The sequence below is a fragment of the Podarcis pityusensis genome, assembly GCF_964106645.2.
Source record: "Podarcis pityusensis genome assembly, chromosome: 3".
NCBI classification, from domain to species: Eukaryota; Metazoa; Chordata; class Lepidosauria; order Squamata; family Lacertidae; genus Podarcis; species Podarcis pityusensis.
This window is the reverse complement of record NC_138026.1, coordinates 91,448,903-91,466,590: the sequence shown is the minus strand read 5'-3', so window position 1 is coordinate 91,466,590 and position 17,688 is coordinate 91,448,903. Positions and strand designations below refer to the sequence as shown.

The 17,688-nt window shown below is 45.0% G+C and overlaps 1 protein-coding gene across 2 annotated transcripts in view; it reads left to right on the top strand.

The window, feature by feature from the left end:
* Positions 1-12,148: 12,148 nt before the first annotated feature.
* The window catches only part of COQ8A (coenzyme Q8A), a 55,400-nt gene continuing 49,860 nt past the window's right edge, over positions 12,149-17,688 (top strand). Inside the window, exon 1 of one of the 2 annotated variants that reach the window (XM_081000184.1) lies at positions 12,149-12,285. The gene's annotated coding sequence lies outside the window, so the exon portion shown is untranslated. Of the gene's footprint in view, positions 12,301-17,688 lie in introns of both variants that reach the window. The other variant, XM_081000185.1, reaches the window with a different exon arrangement.

Below are 17,688 nucleotides of genomic sequence, written 5' to 3'. Positions count from 1 at the left end.
AGCATGGAGAGTTGATGAAACAAACGTTTCTAAGAGAACCCTGCACTGCCGATACCATAAAGCTAAAAAACCACACATAGCATGACAAAAGCAACAAAGATGGTGACCAAGGTATGTATGGTACATGCACACTGACAACTGGACTAGAAAAGGGGAAGCATTGTAGAAGGAAAGAACAAATGCTGAAGTACTGCAAATCCATAAGAAATTGCTCCTTGGGTAGAACATGAGACTCTTAATCTCAAGGTTGTGGGTTCAAGCCCCATGTCGAGCAAAAGATTCCTGCATTGCAGGTGGTTGGGCTCTCTCCATCAGCCTACACCTGCACACATTTTTCGTTGGCTTGCTTGCCTACCACCATACAAGAGAAATTTACATCTGCTTTAATCCATTGAGTAGCCTCCCCTAGGGAATGTACCAGTAATTCCTGCTTCCTCTCCTCACACGTAATCTCTTCCCTCCCCCTTGGGCTTTCTGAAGCCCTCAAATGTTATTCTGGTCCAGGTCTGCGTCCTCTCCAAGGAATGAGAGGATGTGGTTGGAACTGAAGACAACTGAGTACCAGTGGGCTGTTTATCTTCCTGCCACATACCAGCAGGGGAGATAACAACAATTACAGCCTGTACAAATGCGGGCACAGTGTGCCTGCCTCTCTGAAGGTATCAATGCTCCACACTATTTATGGTATGATATAAAGAGAGATATAAATAAACAGAGCCTCTGAAGTGATGGCAGCTGGAGGCATTTATATGCAGGCCTCTCTGAGCCAGGTAAAGTATTAGGACAACTGGGCTGGAACTTTCCTCAGACTTAGCAAGGCTTGAAGAAGCCAGTGTGGATGGACTGGCAACACAGAAGGACATCTTGGGATAAGGGACACGTCAGCCTGGGGCAAATGAGGTAACCCAGCCATGCTATGATAGGTTTCTTCTTCCTATGTCATATCCTATTTATAGTGAACTGTCTGCAGGGCCCTGTTGGGTTAAAAGGCAGCATATACATTTTAAACAATGTGTAAGCAAGACAACAGATCCCTCTAGAATTCCTACAGGATGAACTTCATGTATCTGAAGCATGTATTAGGCAACAACTACATAGTCCATAGGGACGTGGGAGGCGCTGTGGGTTAAACCACAGAGCCTAGGACTTGCCGATCAGAAGGTCGGCAGTTTGAATCCCCGTGACGGGGTGAGCTCCCGTTGCTCAGTCCCTGCTCCTCCCCACCTAGCAGTTCGAAAGCACATAAAAGTGCAAGTAGATAAATAGGTACCGTTCCGGGAAGGTAAACAGCATTTCCGTGCGCTGATCTGGTTCGCCAGAAGCGGCTTAGTCATGCTGGCCACATGACCCGGAAGCTGTACGCTGGCTCCCTCGGCCAGTAAAGCGAGATGAGCGCCGCAACCCCAGAGTCAGTCACGACTGGACCTAACGGTCAAGGGTCCCTTTACCTTTACTTTACACAGTCCTACCAGGTTTAGCAGATTCTCAATCCCAGTTCATATATCCTCCAGCTGTGTAAATCAAAACAGTTTCTCACTTAGAAAAGAGTTGAATAACACATCTAAATTATCTATATTTATTTCCTAAATATATTTGTTGTTTTTAATCCTCTGTGCTACTCTCCACTAGATTTCTCTAGACCGGCCTTCCTTTATTCATCTATTGAAAACAAGAACACCATTTTAAAAAATTATATCCCATTCTACAAAAAGGATTATTCAAGGATGTTTTTACAACACAACCCCTCCAAAATATAACCAACAGAGGTACAATAATATAAAAACTAATAATGGATAAACAGCATCTTAATTTATTCAGTCATTAATTTAATTTATACTAATTCCTTCTCACCCTTTAACCCCCTTACATTTTGGAAAGGAAAGCATGCCCTAAGCCACTGTTTCTGATCAGACCAGGAAGAAAACATCCAAGACTCCAAAAACCATCTAAAAGTGCCTCATTCCTGACCACATGCTGCAGGAAAAAGGGAGCTTCGGGTACCACCATTGGCTCCCACATCTTTGTTTGTTTTTGCTGACCCATTCCCCAGGAGTGGAAAACCTGTGGCTCTGCAGACATTGTTGAGTCACAGGCATCAGCATGCATTAGCTGTGATTCTTACACTGCAGAGAATTGGACTAGATTACCCTTAGGGTACCTTCCAATCTTAAGATTCTCTGATTTTAAAGCAATCTTATACCACTTTAAGTCACGGAGAATCCTAAGAACCATAGTTGGTTAAAGGTGTTGACTTCACAGAGCTATAATTCCTATATTATATCATTTCTAGCAACCTTAGCAAGCTACAGTTCCCAGGAATCTCCATTACTGTACTGTTAAAGTGGGGTGTTTTAAATGTGTGTTGAATTGCTGTAGCCTAAATTCTTTTGAACTACATGTCCCATCAGCCCCAGCCAGCACAACCAATAGTCAGGAATGATAGAAAATGTAGTTCAACAACAACTGGAGGGCTACAGGTTCCTTAGCCTTGCAGTAACACAAACTGTAGCTTAACCCAGTTTTTAGCAGATTCTATTTTATCTGTAAAGCTGCCTTGAGTCACTGTGGCGCACATGAATTTCTGATGATCTGGAAGTACAGACGTGAATGTCCTTAGTTCGTCATTGGGTTGAACAAGGTTTTACTGTATTGAAACATGCAAGGTTTTCCCAGCATGTATGCAAGTAGATGTGCACATTCAGATCTTCCCAGCATCCTAATTCATATAAATGATGTGTCAGTCAGCTGCAGGCAAAAGGGCAACTGTCTCACCCCCCTGCTGATTCATGCCACACACACAGTGCAGATTCATAGATTCCATTATGCCCAATATATATTTTCTTTATTTAAAAAGAAGGTCTTATTAACTTCCAGGTCACAATAAGCTAAACATAACTTACACCAGCTTGAAATGCAAAATCTGCCAGAAATAGTAGTGGCAGGCCAGGGATTTAAATGCCCAAACGACCAACTCCTCTGATTTCTTTGATATTTTAAAACCATACAATTATAGGGTCATCTAGTAGTCCAACCCTTTGCAATGCAGGAATTGATCGCAATCAGTGGATCTTTGGGACTGAAAAACCGATTACAGCAGAATATTTTGTATCTGCGTGTGGCTTCTGGACACAGGCATGTATCAAATGTTTCACAAGGCTTCTGCAGCACTTTGTTCAAAGTTCATACCAAGTCCAAACCGGGGGTGGGGAGAAGATTTACTTAGCATGTTAATAACCAATTTAGTATTTAGTAGTTTTGTGGATGCAAAAAACTACAACACAACTGGCAATTTGATGAGCAGTTGGGGTGGAGTGGGGAGAATCTGGACGAATTTCCTGTTCTGTTAAAGCTGTGTTCAGGCAAGAGTTTATTTTGGGGTGGGTTCCTCTTCACAACTGGATAGCTCATTCTGTTAGACTAGAGCATGGTGCTGATAACACCAAGGTCAGATTCAATCCCTATATGGGACAGCTGCAGGAGGTTGGACTAGATGATCCTCAGGGTCCCTTCCAACTCTTCAGTTCTATGATTCTATGCATTTACCTGTTTTGCAGCATCTACATGACACTGTTGGCATTAAAATGCCAGCCTCCACTTTAATCTAGATTTACAATGCTGGGTGGAAATCCAGCAAAACAACAACCACAACTTGTTTCCAACTCCCCATCTGTGATCTCTGACTGGCCCTTTACAATACAAAGTCCTTGTCTAGAATCCTCCTCAGAGCCAACCAGGTCAAGCTGGATTTATTTTGGAACATACAGATCTAGAGCTCAGCAGAAATGTTGTAGCTGGACAGAAGATTAGAGCGGTGAACTCTTTTTCGACCTTTGATTCCCTCAGGGGGGAAAGTTCAAGGTAAAAGGGGAGGGGGAAAAACACCTGCCAAGATTTAGGACTTAGATTGGATTTGCAAAGGTTATCTCTGGAAGCAGCAGCTGTTGGCTTTGTGTCTTCCCATTCCAAGAAGACTGACTTGTGCTAAAAAAACAGAGAAGTGGACAATATTCTTCAACGTGCAAAAGCAACCACAGTTTCAGTTCTGCTTCCCAAATCTTCGTAGGGTCGACCAGAACCTATTGATGACATATTTTGTCATATTCTGTCAAATGTGGCTTCAATGGACAGAGCATTTTGCTCAGATTTACTAAGTTCCTTTCCGCATAGTCTTAAACTGTGCTTTAAGTTTATGTGTGTGCTGATTTTACCTCTGCAGCCAATCTATGCTGCAGTTGCAGCGTAAAAAGAGTGGTTCCCTCCTTTGTTGTTGCTTTTGTTTGATGCAAACTACAGAAATCGCGGGGGCACAGATGAAATCACAGTGGAATAGCTGCAGCCAGAAAACTTTTTTTAAAAAACCACACTGCAAGCCTGCATAAAACTCCAATTCCTATTCAGGTCTCTTGCACACTCCTTGTCTGCCATACCAGACCAGACCTCCTTGGCAGAATGTATGACTTATTTCAGATATTTGGAACTGCTTATGATTCAGTGTTCTCTCGTTGGACCATGCCAATTCATGCTCAAGAGAGCCAAATCATAACAACCCCATCATGACTTCTCACCATCATTTGGCCAGCAATTCACCCCAACATTCCAACCATTTGGAAGTTTCTGCTCTTAATTAATTAGCTGCCTAATGCCATAGTTGTGGAATGTTTCTCATCATCAGATAAACTTAATGAGGACTAGTCTAAATACCACTATGCAGTCCAGTAATTAGAGCTCCCCTTTCTCTTTTATTCAGCTGCCAGCATACTTAAGAACCTGTGACCTTGATCAAATCAGTTTGTGGCCAACTCATCATAAACCCAACAGGCTTTCTTTCTCAATAGAACAAGCTTTGTAATGCAAAACTTCTGATTCAGCTCATCCCATCTGCTTACTGCTTCTCTCAGCCCACAACCAGCTACACAATTGCTGCTTTAGATTCATGTTGATAGGACACCAGGGAAGCAAGCTGTTTTGTTATGATAGGAGAAGGCTCCAGCCATGTGGTCTGTGTGTGTTTCACAGCATGGCCTAGAATTACAGGGCAAGATTTAGCATCCACTCCAAGCGCAGGTGGACTTAGGACTTAGGGTGGGCGCTTTCATATGCGTTAATACAACATCTCTCCCTTGCATGCCTAATAACAATATGTCACTTCCTCCCTCCTTTATGTTCCAGAAACCACTCATGATAAGGAAAGAAAGAAATACTTCATAGAATAAAAAGATATTCCCTTCTATCCCCACCTGTTTTGCAGAGGCACCATGCATCTCTGTATATCCCAGCTATTTAGGAAAGCTAGATGGTATTCCAACTCCAAGATGATAGCTGATTGATATGGTCTGACTACCTTTCCAAAACCTAGACAGCGTCTTAAAAAGCAGAGACATCACCTTGCCAACAACGGTCCGTATAGTAATGCTATGGTTTTGCTAGTCGTGATGTATGGGAGTGAGAACTGGACCATAAAGAAGGCTGATCACCGAAGGATTGATGCTTTTGAATTATGGTGCTGGAGGAGACTCTTGAGAGTCCCATGGACTGCAAGAAGATCAAACCTACCCATTCTGAAGGAAATCAGCCCTGAGTGCTCACTGGAAGGACAGATCCTGAAGCTGAGGCTCCAATACTTTGGCCACCTCATGAGAAGAGAAGACACCCTGGAAAAGACCCTGATGTTGGGAAAGATGGAGGGCACAAGGAGAAGGGGACGACAGAGGATGAGATGGTTGGACAGTGTTCTCGAAGCTACAAACATGAGTCTGACCAAACTGTGGGAGGCAGTGGAAGACAGGAGAGCCTGGCGTGCTCTGGTCCATGGGGTCACAAAGAGCTGGGCACGACTAAATGACTAAACAACAACACCTTTCCAATAACCCTAAACTGCACCATGCAATTGCTAAAGGCTTCTCTGATTACCTCCCTGACAGGAAGTTTCCAACACTGTTTGGCAGATTTTTGATAAATTTAGCAATGCTGGTGCTCACTCCTTAGCGCCACTGTGTACATTAGGTGCGTATACAAAACAGAGGTGGCTTTGGAGGCTGCTCTGAGTTGCACATGTTGAGAGAGAAAGATAACATAGGCATGCAAAACAAAAAGGATCTTACTAGAACCAAGACACTACACGGATGACTTATGTCGTTATTGAGGTTTTCTTTGTCTATTTCTGGGTCTGTCCAGTCTAAAATTTAAAAGCAAAACCCACAGGCATCTAATCTAATAGAATATATCCTCAACAGAACGTTGGACTAAGTGGGCCCTTGGCCTGATCCAGCAGGGCTTTTCTTATGTTCATGGGAACCGTGGGACATATGGAAAAGGGTTGAAGCAGGACCGGCCTTGCCACGAGACAGCCTGAGGAGACTGCCTCAGGCAGCAGGATCCCACTGGGTTTCTGAGGCGGCATATCCTGCTGCTGCACCCATCACTGAAGATGCAGCCTGAATATGTTCTGTTTTGCCTCAGGCGGCAAAACAGGGTAGGTCGCCCCTGGATTTAAGCACTTAATTTTGCTCTGAAGTTCTGATGAAAATTGCCTCCTCAGTAACTATCATTAGCCCCAGGGAAGTAGATCCCACTGACAAATGAAGCTCCCCTCAGGGCTAATAACAGCCCCTGGAATATGTACGGGGCGCCAGTTTAAAACCCTCACTTCGCATTGAGATCCTCATTAGAAGTGGCTATATTTAATAGTTATTTAAAAACAACAACAACTAAAAATGTAACTTCAAGCAACATATATAGGATCACAGCTAATTTGGCTGTTTGTTAGCACTTTTCTTTCATCAAAATGCCTGTCCCCCTACTCTCCATCACCAGCTGGTCTTCAAATTTGGATCGCATGATGTGTGAGCTATAATGAAAGAAACTCTTCCTCCTCCCACCAGCTTAAGTGGCTATTTCTTGTGGTATAGTGCCTGGATCTTTCCCTGTGCTTAACAACAACCACAGGAGGTTTGATCACAGGGAAGGAACATATCTGGCAGTCAGTGTAGCACTTCTGAGATTGCTGGACCCAAAGGCCTGACACAATATAAGGCAACTTCCTAAATCCCTAAAGTTTTTTTTTAATGTATTGGTCATATGATGAATATACTTCAGTTGTATCACAGAATTGTAAAAGGACCCTGAGGATCATCTAGCCCAACCCACTGTAATTCAGGAATATGCAGCTTCTCCCATACAGGGATCGAACCTGTAACCTTGGCTTCATCAGCACCATACTCTAACCAACTGAGCTATCCAGATATATTGGTTGACTCCAACATCTTGCTGTTGTGTTCTTATTTATGGATTTAAATAAAGCACTTACAAAAAGACTCTTTTTTCACTCCAGAAAATCCAGTTCCAACCACCCTAGCCCTGCCTTAAAAAACAAAAGAACACCAATGTAAACCCTCAGAATTCAACAATGAGTGTAACATTACTGTATAGGACAACAAATGTTGATGGCACACATTTCAACAGACTGTGTTGCAAAATGCTAAATATGTGGAACCTCCTTGTTTGCTTCCTTTGTCAGCAGGAGATGTGTTTCTGCCCCAGACTTGCTGTGGCTTGTTGCCTTCTTCATCTAGACTCACTTGTGGTCTCTCTTGTGTCATTCAGTTTGTATTATCCTGGGGTAAATCATCAGGTGCCGAGAATATTGCAAATGCATGGGTGCATCCAGTTTGGAAGGAGAATGCATACGCGTGCAACACGTCAGTGGTGACTGGTGCCTATTGGCACTGGTAGGGCAGAAGACCAGGAGGCCTACTGTAGGTAAAGCCAAAGCCCATAACTGGCAAAGACAATAAATCAGGGGTCAGCAACCTTTTTCACCTGTGGGCTGGTCCACTGTCCCTTGGACCTTGTGGGGTGGCCGGACTATATTTTTAAAAAGAATATGAACGGATTCCTGTGCCCCACAAATAACCCAGAGATGCATTTTAAATAAAAGCACACATTCTACTCATGTAAAAACATGCTGATTCCCAGACCTTTTGTGGGCTGGATTGAGAAGGCGATTGGGCTGGATCCGGCCCCCAGGCCTTAGGTTGCCTATTCCTGCAATAAATCCTAGTTTCATCTCCATCCTCCTTCCTGTTGAGGTCTGCAAGTGGTTACGCTGAGACAAAGAAGATGCTCACAGCCAGTGCCTGGGCTGGTTCTTTGGGAGAAGGCAGGCACCTGGGGCTGGTTGAAGTCACTTTGAGTTCACCTTTGTGAAAAAAGCAAGCAAGCAAATAAATGGTATGAAAATCCAGATAGGAAAGCTGCATCAACTGAAAACCTGAAGGAGCGTCTCCACCCCCATTGTTCAGCCCAGACACTGTTATCCAGTGCCGAGGGCCTTCTGGCGGCTCCCTCATTGCGAGAAGTGAGGTTACAGGGAGCCAGACAGAGGGCCTTCTCGGTAGTGGCGCCCACCCTGTGGAACACCCTCCCTTCAGATGTGAAGGAATTAAATAAAGAACTTACTAAAAGGATTTAAATAAAGCACTTACATAAGCAGCTATCCTATCTTTAAAAGACATCTGAAGGCAGCCCTGTTTAGGGAAATTTTTAATATTTAATGCTGTACTGTTTTTAACATTTGATTGGGAGTTGCCCAGAGTGGCTGGGGAAACTCAGCCAGATGGGCAGGGTATAAATAAATAAATAAATAAATAATAATAATAATAATAATAATAATTGAATTGGGAATTATTGGATTTAGGGACAGCAGTAGTTGGAGGAGGGGGGCCTCATGGATGAGGGGGAATTAAAGTAAATACAAGGGGTTCACTATCCACATTAAGCCAAGGTATGGATAGGGCCCTTTGACAGCCTTCTCTATGAATTGGTCTAATCCTCTTTCAAAGCTACCCAAGTTGGTGATCATCACTGCTTCCTATGACAGCAAGTTCCATAGCTTAACTATGCACTGTGTAAATAAATTACGGTTTTCTCTGTCCTGAATCTTCCAGCTTCCTTAGTTGTCTGTGAATTCTGGTGTCATGAGAGACGGAGAAAAGCCTTTTTATTATTATCATGAATTATCAGTAATGTTCCATCTCAGAAACCATTTCCCTGATTTGCTTGGGACCTGCTGGGAATTATTTCTGGTAACAAGTTCATACCAAGCTTGACTGTTCAAGTATGACATATGTAAAACAATAACTTTATGAAAAAACGAACCAAGGCTTTAGTACGTGAGATGGACCAATTAAATCTGCAAGCCTCAAATAATATTGGATAATATATTCCCCAAAGATATGTGGGACTACTCTTTGTGCAAGTAGTCTCAAGCCTGATGCTGTACAAATGAAGATCCAGCTGTTGAAACTCAGCTGTCAGGGTAAACGATCTTATGAACAAAGACAATACAAAGCTAAAGTCCAAATTCAACACACCAAAAGGTTAAGAAAAATATCCACTTAAAACAAGATGTCTGAATAATATTGATTCCAGCTGGGAGGAAAGAAAACCATTCAGCTATATAAAATACTGGAAATTAACTTCAAAAACCCTGGCATGCAGCTCTGTGGATACAGAGACAGATGGGGAAACTTGGTATTTAAAGTTGATCTTTCTGATTGAAAGTTCTTTATGAAGTATATCTAACCTATTGCTCTACAAATATTCCACTTAACACATGCATATCACACATACACAGAAAGATTGACAGAGGTGCATGACAACTCTCTATGTTTTGTTGTTATTTCTAGGCTGCAATCCTAAACCAACTTACTTGGGTGTAAGCCCTGCTGAGTTCAAAGGGGCTTCCTTATGAGTAGACATGTATAGCATTGTACTGCAAAAATGTAAATGTTTGAATATTATTAAATACAAACAGTTTGAGATATAATGGCTTCTTGGATATATATTTATATTCAATCACAAAGGAATACAAACCGATATAACTGTAGGCAGAAGACACAACTGCTCTGAGATCATAAGCAAATTCCTTGTGTTTACACGTATTCTATAATAAAAGAGCAAATACACAAATACATTGTCCAACTTCTTATAATTCTAGCATATTGCTCCACAGCTTGCCATGTGTTTGTGGCAGTTTTCTCATTTGGTTGTCTCTTCTCATGTGGAAAATGAGAATACAGTGGTACCCCGGGTTAAGAACTTAATTCATTCTGGAGGTCTGTTCTTAACCTGAAACTGTTCTTAACCTGAAGCACCACTTTAGCTAATGGGGCCTCCTGCTGCCGCCGCACCGCTGCTGCACGATTTCTGTTCTCATCCTGAAGCAAAGTTCTGAACCAGAGGTACTATTTCTGGGTTAGCAGAGTCTGTAACCTGAAGTGTCTGTAACCTGAAGCGTCTGTAACCCAAGGTACCACTGTATGCCAACCTGCATAAAAAGAGTTGGGGTCTGTAGTCATTTTAGCTACTTTGACTGGGCATATCAATTTATCTCCTAATGCAGGCATAGGCCAACTCAGCCCTCCAGATGTTTTGGGACTACAACTCCCATCATCCCTGACCACTGGTCCTGTTAGCTAGGGATGATGGGAGTTGTAGTCCCAAAACATCTGGAGGGCTGAGTTTGCCTGGGCAATGGTCCAAACATGACTATACTGTGCATCAGCTGAGAGTCTTTCAAGTGTTCACCAACATCACACCATTTTAAGCCTGGCAGCAACCAAAAGGAAAGTTAGTAGTTCCTTACAATGTTCGCTGATTAGTCTTTTCATTTTATTTTATATTTGCTAATTTATTTAGCTAGCTAACTGCACATCTGACTGGGTTAACCCAGCCACTCTGGGCAGCTTACAATTCTTCTCCCACGTGCCTACACCTCTCTCTGTGTGTGCGTGTACGTGCAGCTAAGGATTACACTTCAAGCATCTAATGAAGTGGATTCTGGTCCACAAAAGCACATGCTATTATACAATTATTTAAGGTGCCACAAGACTGTTTTATTCCAGAGGAGAAGGCCAAGGATCAAAACATCCCTTTGAGCTTCCCTTTGGGAATAGGACTGAGATACAAACGTAACAAATAAAATTAAAGTGTCCATTTTTATTTAGCTGTTGCAATCTGAATTGTCAACATGCTTTCTTTTTTAAACACGAATTCAGAAGCAGGGTGTTTGCTAGCCCCAATAGTAGAGACCCAAACGAACAATGCAATCTTGACTTCATGTTTACTCAGAAGTAAGTCCCACTACGGTTCTTGCTCCCAGGTAAGTAGGGTCAGGATTGCAGCCTTATTTTATTGACTGCCTGCTCTGCTAAGAGCAAATAATTGGCAAGTGTGGCAGAGAACTGGGAATTCTAGGTCAGGGGCTGCATACTTTGGTGGCCAGCACGCTGGATGTCAAGCAGGGAAACTGATATTTGCTTCTTTCTGTGTGGCTATTTGTTTACGCTTCTCTGCGAAATGAAAACGAAGGGACTGCCAAATCACTTTGTATACTTTTAAAGTGATTAGTTGCAACATACATTTTTAACCCTTTTTGAAGTAACAAAAGGAGTACCCTAAAAAAAAAAGATTTAAAACCCAGTAACCTTTTATCTTTGCCTTTTTGCACCACACCATTTCTCTTCCAAATTATCCGCCCTGCAGTTAACCCCATTAACACAGGAAACTTCCAAGCGTCTCCCCCCTTCCCTGTACCAACAAGCATTGCACTGAAATGCCCTGTGCAGATACGTGCAGGGAGACACGTAACTTCAGGGTGGCAGACAGGAGCTTTTGGGAAGGCGGCCTTTGTTAGACAGGGAGTCCGGGAACCCCAGCTTTGTCCGAGGGCGGGGACGACGCAGCACAACCCCGGGGGGGGGGGGAAGGGAAGGAAAGACGCGCACGGCGGCAACAGCAACGTGCCCCGCTGCACATGCACCGACCCTCCTCCTTCTCTCCGCGTCCATGCCCAGCCCTCCCGCCACCGCGTCGAGCGAGCAGCGCAACAAGGACGGGATGTGCGAGAGGCGGCGAGAGGGAACGGACGAGAGGACACGCCGCCTCGGGATTGGCGGAAGCTCCGTCCGCCCCGGCTTCCCATTGGCCAGAGCGCAGGCCCCACGAGCCGAACACGCTCCCGGCGGCTTGGCAACCTCGGCTCTCGCGCTAATCCCCGGGCAGGGGAGGGCGGTGGTTTCGGCAGAGCCAATAGGCGCGCCGGGGGCGGAGCCTGGCCGCGGGGGTCTCCAGCCGACGGGGCGGTGCGGGAAGGGGGGGGAGGGAAACGCGAGTTGGTAAACAAGCTCGCGCACCTCGTGGTGCCGCGGGGCGGAGGCGAGCGGAGTCGCCGAGCGGGCACGACGCTGCTGCTGCTGCTGCTGCGAAGCTCTCCTGCCCGGGGAGGTAAGCGAGCGAGGGGTACGTCGGGGAGCGGCCCCCTTGCATTTTGCATGGCGGGTGGGTGGGTGAAGAGGGGGAGCGGTGAGGGGCGCGCTTGCGCCAGCGGGGAAAGGTGGGAGCCCAGCTTTTCCACAGCGCGGCGCCCGTCCCCATTCACGAGGCCCAAAGGGGGGGGGGAGAAGCCCTTTCCAGTGGGCGACCTCTCCCTCCAAGCCAAAGCTCAGCAAACTTTTTCAGCCCTGGGCCAGTCCACTGTCCCTCAGACCTTGTGGGGGGCCGGACTAGATTTTGAAAAATAATATGAATAAATTCCTATGCCCCACAAATAACCCAGAGATGCATTTTAAATAAAAGGACACGTTCTACTCATGTCAAAACACGCTGATTCCCAGACCGTCCGCGGGCCGGATTGAGAAGGCGACTGGGCCGAATCCGCCCCCGGGCCTTAGTTTGCCTATCCATGCACGCACCCCTCCCTCCCCACGCAAAGGTTGGGAGGGAACCCGGCGGGGAGACCTTAAGTGGCGCCGGGCCAGATGCGCTCGGTTAACGGGGGGGGGGGGAGGCTTTCGGCTCCCCTTTGCGGCCGCGCTCCGAGTCGCCCTCTCAAGTGCTTGCGGGTGGGAGAAGCGAGCGGGACGACCCCGGGGCTGCACGTCGGTGCCGCTGCAGCTAACGGGGAGTGGAAGGGCCGCAGCTTGCGCCGGACACGGTCTTTGCAGCGCCGGAGCTGGAAACGGGAGGCGTGGCGCTCTTTCCTGCTTTTCTCGTCCGTGGGGCGGCAGCAGCAGCTGCTGCTGCACCCCCCATCCGTATACCTTGTATTTGTTAATGTCCATCATCCCAATCTGCAGCCCCTCCCCAAATCTCCCCAGGCCTGCTCTGTTCTTTTTATTGGACGGCGTTTTTCACTGTTAAAATATATGTAGCGTATTTCAAATTGTCTGGTTGTCAGATGGAAGGGCTCGGTCTGAATCCATTTTACACCCGCCAAGGAAATGCTTAGAAAGCGTCGATAGAAACAAAGAAGGCAAAACCACTAGATCTGGAGGATTCAAGCTGTGCAGGCCAGTAAGTAGGAGAGAGGAGGAAATTCTCTTTTGAAGTCCCCTTCCAGAAAACTATTAGTTTGGTTTTCAGAAGCCACATGCTATGTGGCAGGCGATCCTGAATGCAAAAAGTAGCTAAATTTCCCCCATAAACATATGGAACCATTTTTCCTTGCTAGGTTAGGTTTCTTAATTTTTTATGCATTCCTTTCCACCAAAAAGGCCACAAAGTGATTGCAACTAAAGTAAAAATGCTATAATAAACTCACATAAACATTACTGTAAATAAATTTAACCATACAATATATTATTACAGTACAATATAGTAATAATGATACTATCAAATGTCCCGATGATGTCCAAATGACCTTGAAAACAAAAATGTATTTGTCACAGGCCTCCTTAAACAGTGGGCCTTCTTAAACAGAGGCTACTTCCATAATCAGGGCCTGCTTCAGAGAAGGCCCATTTTCTTGTCACCCTCCAGCTGTGGAGGTGGCATGTAGAGAAGAGCTTCAGATAATAGCCTCTGGGTCCTGGCAGGTTCATATGGGGAAAGGTGGTCTTTTAGATATAGTGGTCCCGAATTGTATAAGGCTTTAAAGGTCAAAACCAGCAATTGGTCCCAGAAACAAATTGGCAGCCAACACAGTTGGGTCAGAACCAGTGTTTCCACCTTTATGTTTTGGTTAACAATTTACCTCTGCTAAGTAGTCCTGCACTAACTGTAGCGTCTGACCTGTCTTCAAAGGCAATCCCACATACAGTGCATTGCAGTAGTCTAACCAGGAGGTAATCAGAGCATAGACAACTGAAAACCAGGTTATCCCTGTCCGGGTAGGGTTGCAACTGTGCTGTTGGTCAAAGTTGCTAGAAGGCATTCTGTGCCACTGAACACACTTGTGCCTCCACTGATGGTGTTGGATACAGAAGTCTCCCCAAGCTGCATTCCACTAGTGCCACCCTTTCTCACTTCTGGCATCTCCCACTCCGCCAACTTCCCACACTTTTATTTGGGTTGTTCCCCCACCCCCATTACTTGAGTGTTACAGATTTGAATTTGCCAGCTGTCTCTGTGCAACATGTCCACCTTGATCCTAAAGATAATATGCACTAAGGCAATCCTCTTTCCAGTCAGCCTGATTAACCTTGCCTTGCTTCTGAGGTGAGCCGGCTCTGTACCATTGACCCAGAGCTGCTTGTATGACTTGGTGGCACAAGCCTAAATACTCTGCATTGCAAAAAGCCTCAGACAGAAAAATGAAAGGTTTCTTTTGGTATATTGAATAAATGTATATTGAGAGTACAGTGGTACCTCGGGTTACATACGCTTCAGGTTACAGACTCCGCTAACCCAGAAATAGTGCTTCAGGTTAAGAACTTTGCTTCAGGATGAGAACAGAAATCGTGTTATGGCAGAGCGGCAGCAGCAGGAGGCCCCATTAGCTAAAGTGGTTCTTCAGGTTAAGAACAGTTTCAGGTTAAGTACGGACCTCTGGAACGAATTAAGTACTTAACCCGAGGTACCACTGTATACTTAATAAATGTAGTGCGAACACAGCATAATTCCCCATTGCATTGAGAAGAAGTGAAGAAAAGCACAATTTACCTGCTGTGTATTAGCGGCAATGAGATGGTGACAACATTTTAAGTGAGTGATGTCAGTGTTTGTTTAACGCACCTGCTGTGTAGGTTGTGGCTCTTGCCGGTTGCCTGATGTACACAGTGTGTCTGCTTGGATTCCAGACCCAATGAATTGGTGTTCCTTCCAGTGATTAGGGTAAATGCAAACATCTAAAGGGCTGTGATTCATATTTTTCTGTGTTTGCTGTGGATAGTGCTCTCTTGCCGATGCTCTCTTGATCTGCTTAATACTTGGTATCCCCCTTCTTGCAAATCCTGTATTCTGTCACTTGAGCAAGTGAAAGGGAAATGGGAGGGGACTTATTTTGTCTCAGGTGTTCATAAGAGCTTAGGAAGAGTCCTACTGGATCAGGCCAATGGCACGTCTAGTCTAGCATCCAGTTTTCACATTGGCTTGCCCGATTCCCATGGGAAGCTTGCAAGTAGAATATAGTTTATTAGCCAGAGGAATTGAAAACGTCCCTTAACTTCACGTGCACAGATCTTGGCTCTACTATGACCAGCCTTGCAGATAAGTGTGCAGAAATGACTACTGCACAAACATCTTACTACCTGTCCCAGATGTGTTTGTGCCATAAATTGACTGCATAGAGGAAAAAGATCCTAACGAAGAAAAAACCTGCCTGTCTGATGATCACCTGGAGGCAAGGGTGTTGCTAGGTACTTCAAAGACTTTGGTCACAGACCTGCACTTGCCTCTGGGAGAATTTAGTTGGCTGGCTGAATGTTTTTTATTGACTTGGTAGTCTTAGGTGTAACTTGCCCTATAAAGACATGTTTATAAACAGTAAAATGAAACAAAGCAACAACTCTTAAATCCCTTCTTCCAGTACAAAAACAACAGCAATAAAGATAGTATTATCCTATATAGTTACTTTACAGCAGCAAACAGTTGAACAGTACAGTAGATGCTTGCTGACATAAAACCATTTTTGGAGCACCCAGCCAGGTCTCTGAGGCTAATCTTAAAGCTCTGGCAGGCTTCTTTGAGGGGAAAGTACATAGTTCTTAAGATAAAATGGAACTTGGAAGACAGAGTTATCTACCATCTTGCTTGGTAGAAGTCAGTGGTTTTGTTTTGTTTTTTAACAGCCTAAGAGGCTAGCCTTTATGTGCTTGCCAGGAGCGATTAGGGCTTTTCTCTTCTGCGGCCAACATAGAATCACATAGAATCATAGAACACCTGAATTTTGTAGGACTTACTTCTGGGTAGGGATTGCATTGCCCAAATGCAAACTTTACTGGATCAAAAATATAAAGCAGCCTCACCATCTTTGAACTATAACTGCTGGCTGAGGCTGATGGGAGTTGTAGTCTCAAAAATCTGGAGGGAACCTACAGGGAAATGTGGGCCATAACAACAACAACAACAACCGGGTTGGGGAAGGCTGATGTTAAAGTTCATTATTGGAGTCTGTTACTGTATTGCAGGGGTCAGCAAACTTTCAGCAGGGGGCCGGTCCACTGTCCCTCAGACCTTGTGGAGGGCCAGACTATATTTGGGGGGGGGGGAATGAACGAATTCCTATGCCCCACAAATAACCCAGAGATGCATTTTAAATAAAAGGACACATTCTACTCATGTAAAAACACGCTGATTCCCGGACCATCCACGGGCTGGATTTAGAAGGCGACTGGGCTGGATCTGGCCCCCGGGCCTTAGTTTGCCTACCCATGCTGTATTGTTCCAGCTTTTCTGTGATGTGTGCCAAGTTGTAGAACTCTGCTTAGCATCACCTTTGTGGAAAGCTGCTTGTGCTCTTAGTTTTTGTTCTAGAGGGAAACCAGATGCTGCTTATTAGTCTTGCAGACTGACAGCAGTTGAACTTTTAAAGTCTTAAGAATTCAGCCATTCTACTTCATTGATGTTACTACGTTAGATACGCATTCGCCAGCCATGGGCAGCCAAAGGGGTCTCTCTGTGTCAGAGAGTTGTGGGTCCTTGGACCCCAGGCTTGAATGTGCCCATCTGAACATTCCAGTGTTAGAAACTCAGATATATAAGCTAGGCACCAAATGGCTACTTAAACTAGGGCTACAGTCGCCAAAATGGAATGCCTACTTGCCGTTTTGGGGCCAGACGGCTCGAAAGTCATATTTTTCAATACAAGTTTTTGGTTCCTGAGCTTTGTTCTAATTGTGCAGATAAAATATAGCAAATAATAATTTATTTATTTATTTATTTATACCATGCCCGTCTGGCACTCTGGGCAGCTTTCAACAAAATATTAAAGTACAGTAATGCATCAAACATTAAAAGCTTCCCAAAACAGGGCTGCCTTCAGATGTCTTCTAAAAGTCTGGTAGTTGTTGTTCTCTTTGACATCTGGTAGGAGGGCAGGGCGGGTGCCACTACCGAAAAGGCCCTCTGCCTGGTTCCCTGTAACTTGGCTTCTCGAAGTGAGAGAACCACCAGAAGGCCCTCGGCGCTGGACCTCAGTGGCCGGGCTGAACGATGGGGGTGGAGACGCTCCTTCAGATATACTGGGCCGAGGCCGTTTAGGGCTTTAAAGGTCAGCACCAACACTTTGAATTGTGCTCGGAAACATACTGGGAGCCAATGTAGGTCTTTCAAGACCGGTGTTATGTGGTCTCGGCAGCCGCTCCCAGTCACCAGTCTAGCTGCCACATTCTGGATTAGTTGTAGTTTCTGGGTCACCTTCAAAGGTAGCCCCTCATAGAGCGCATTGCAGTAGTCCAAGCGAGAGATAAC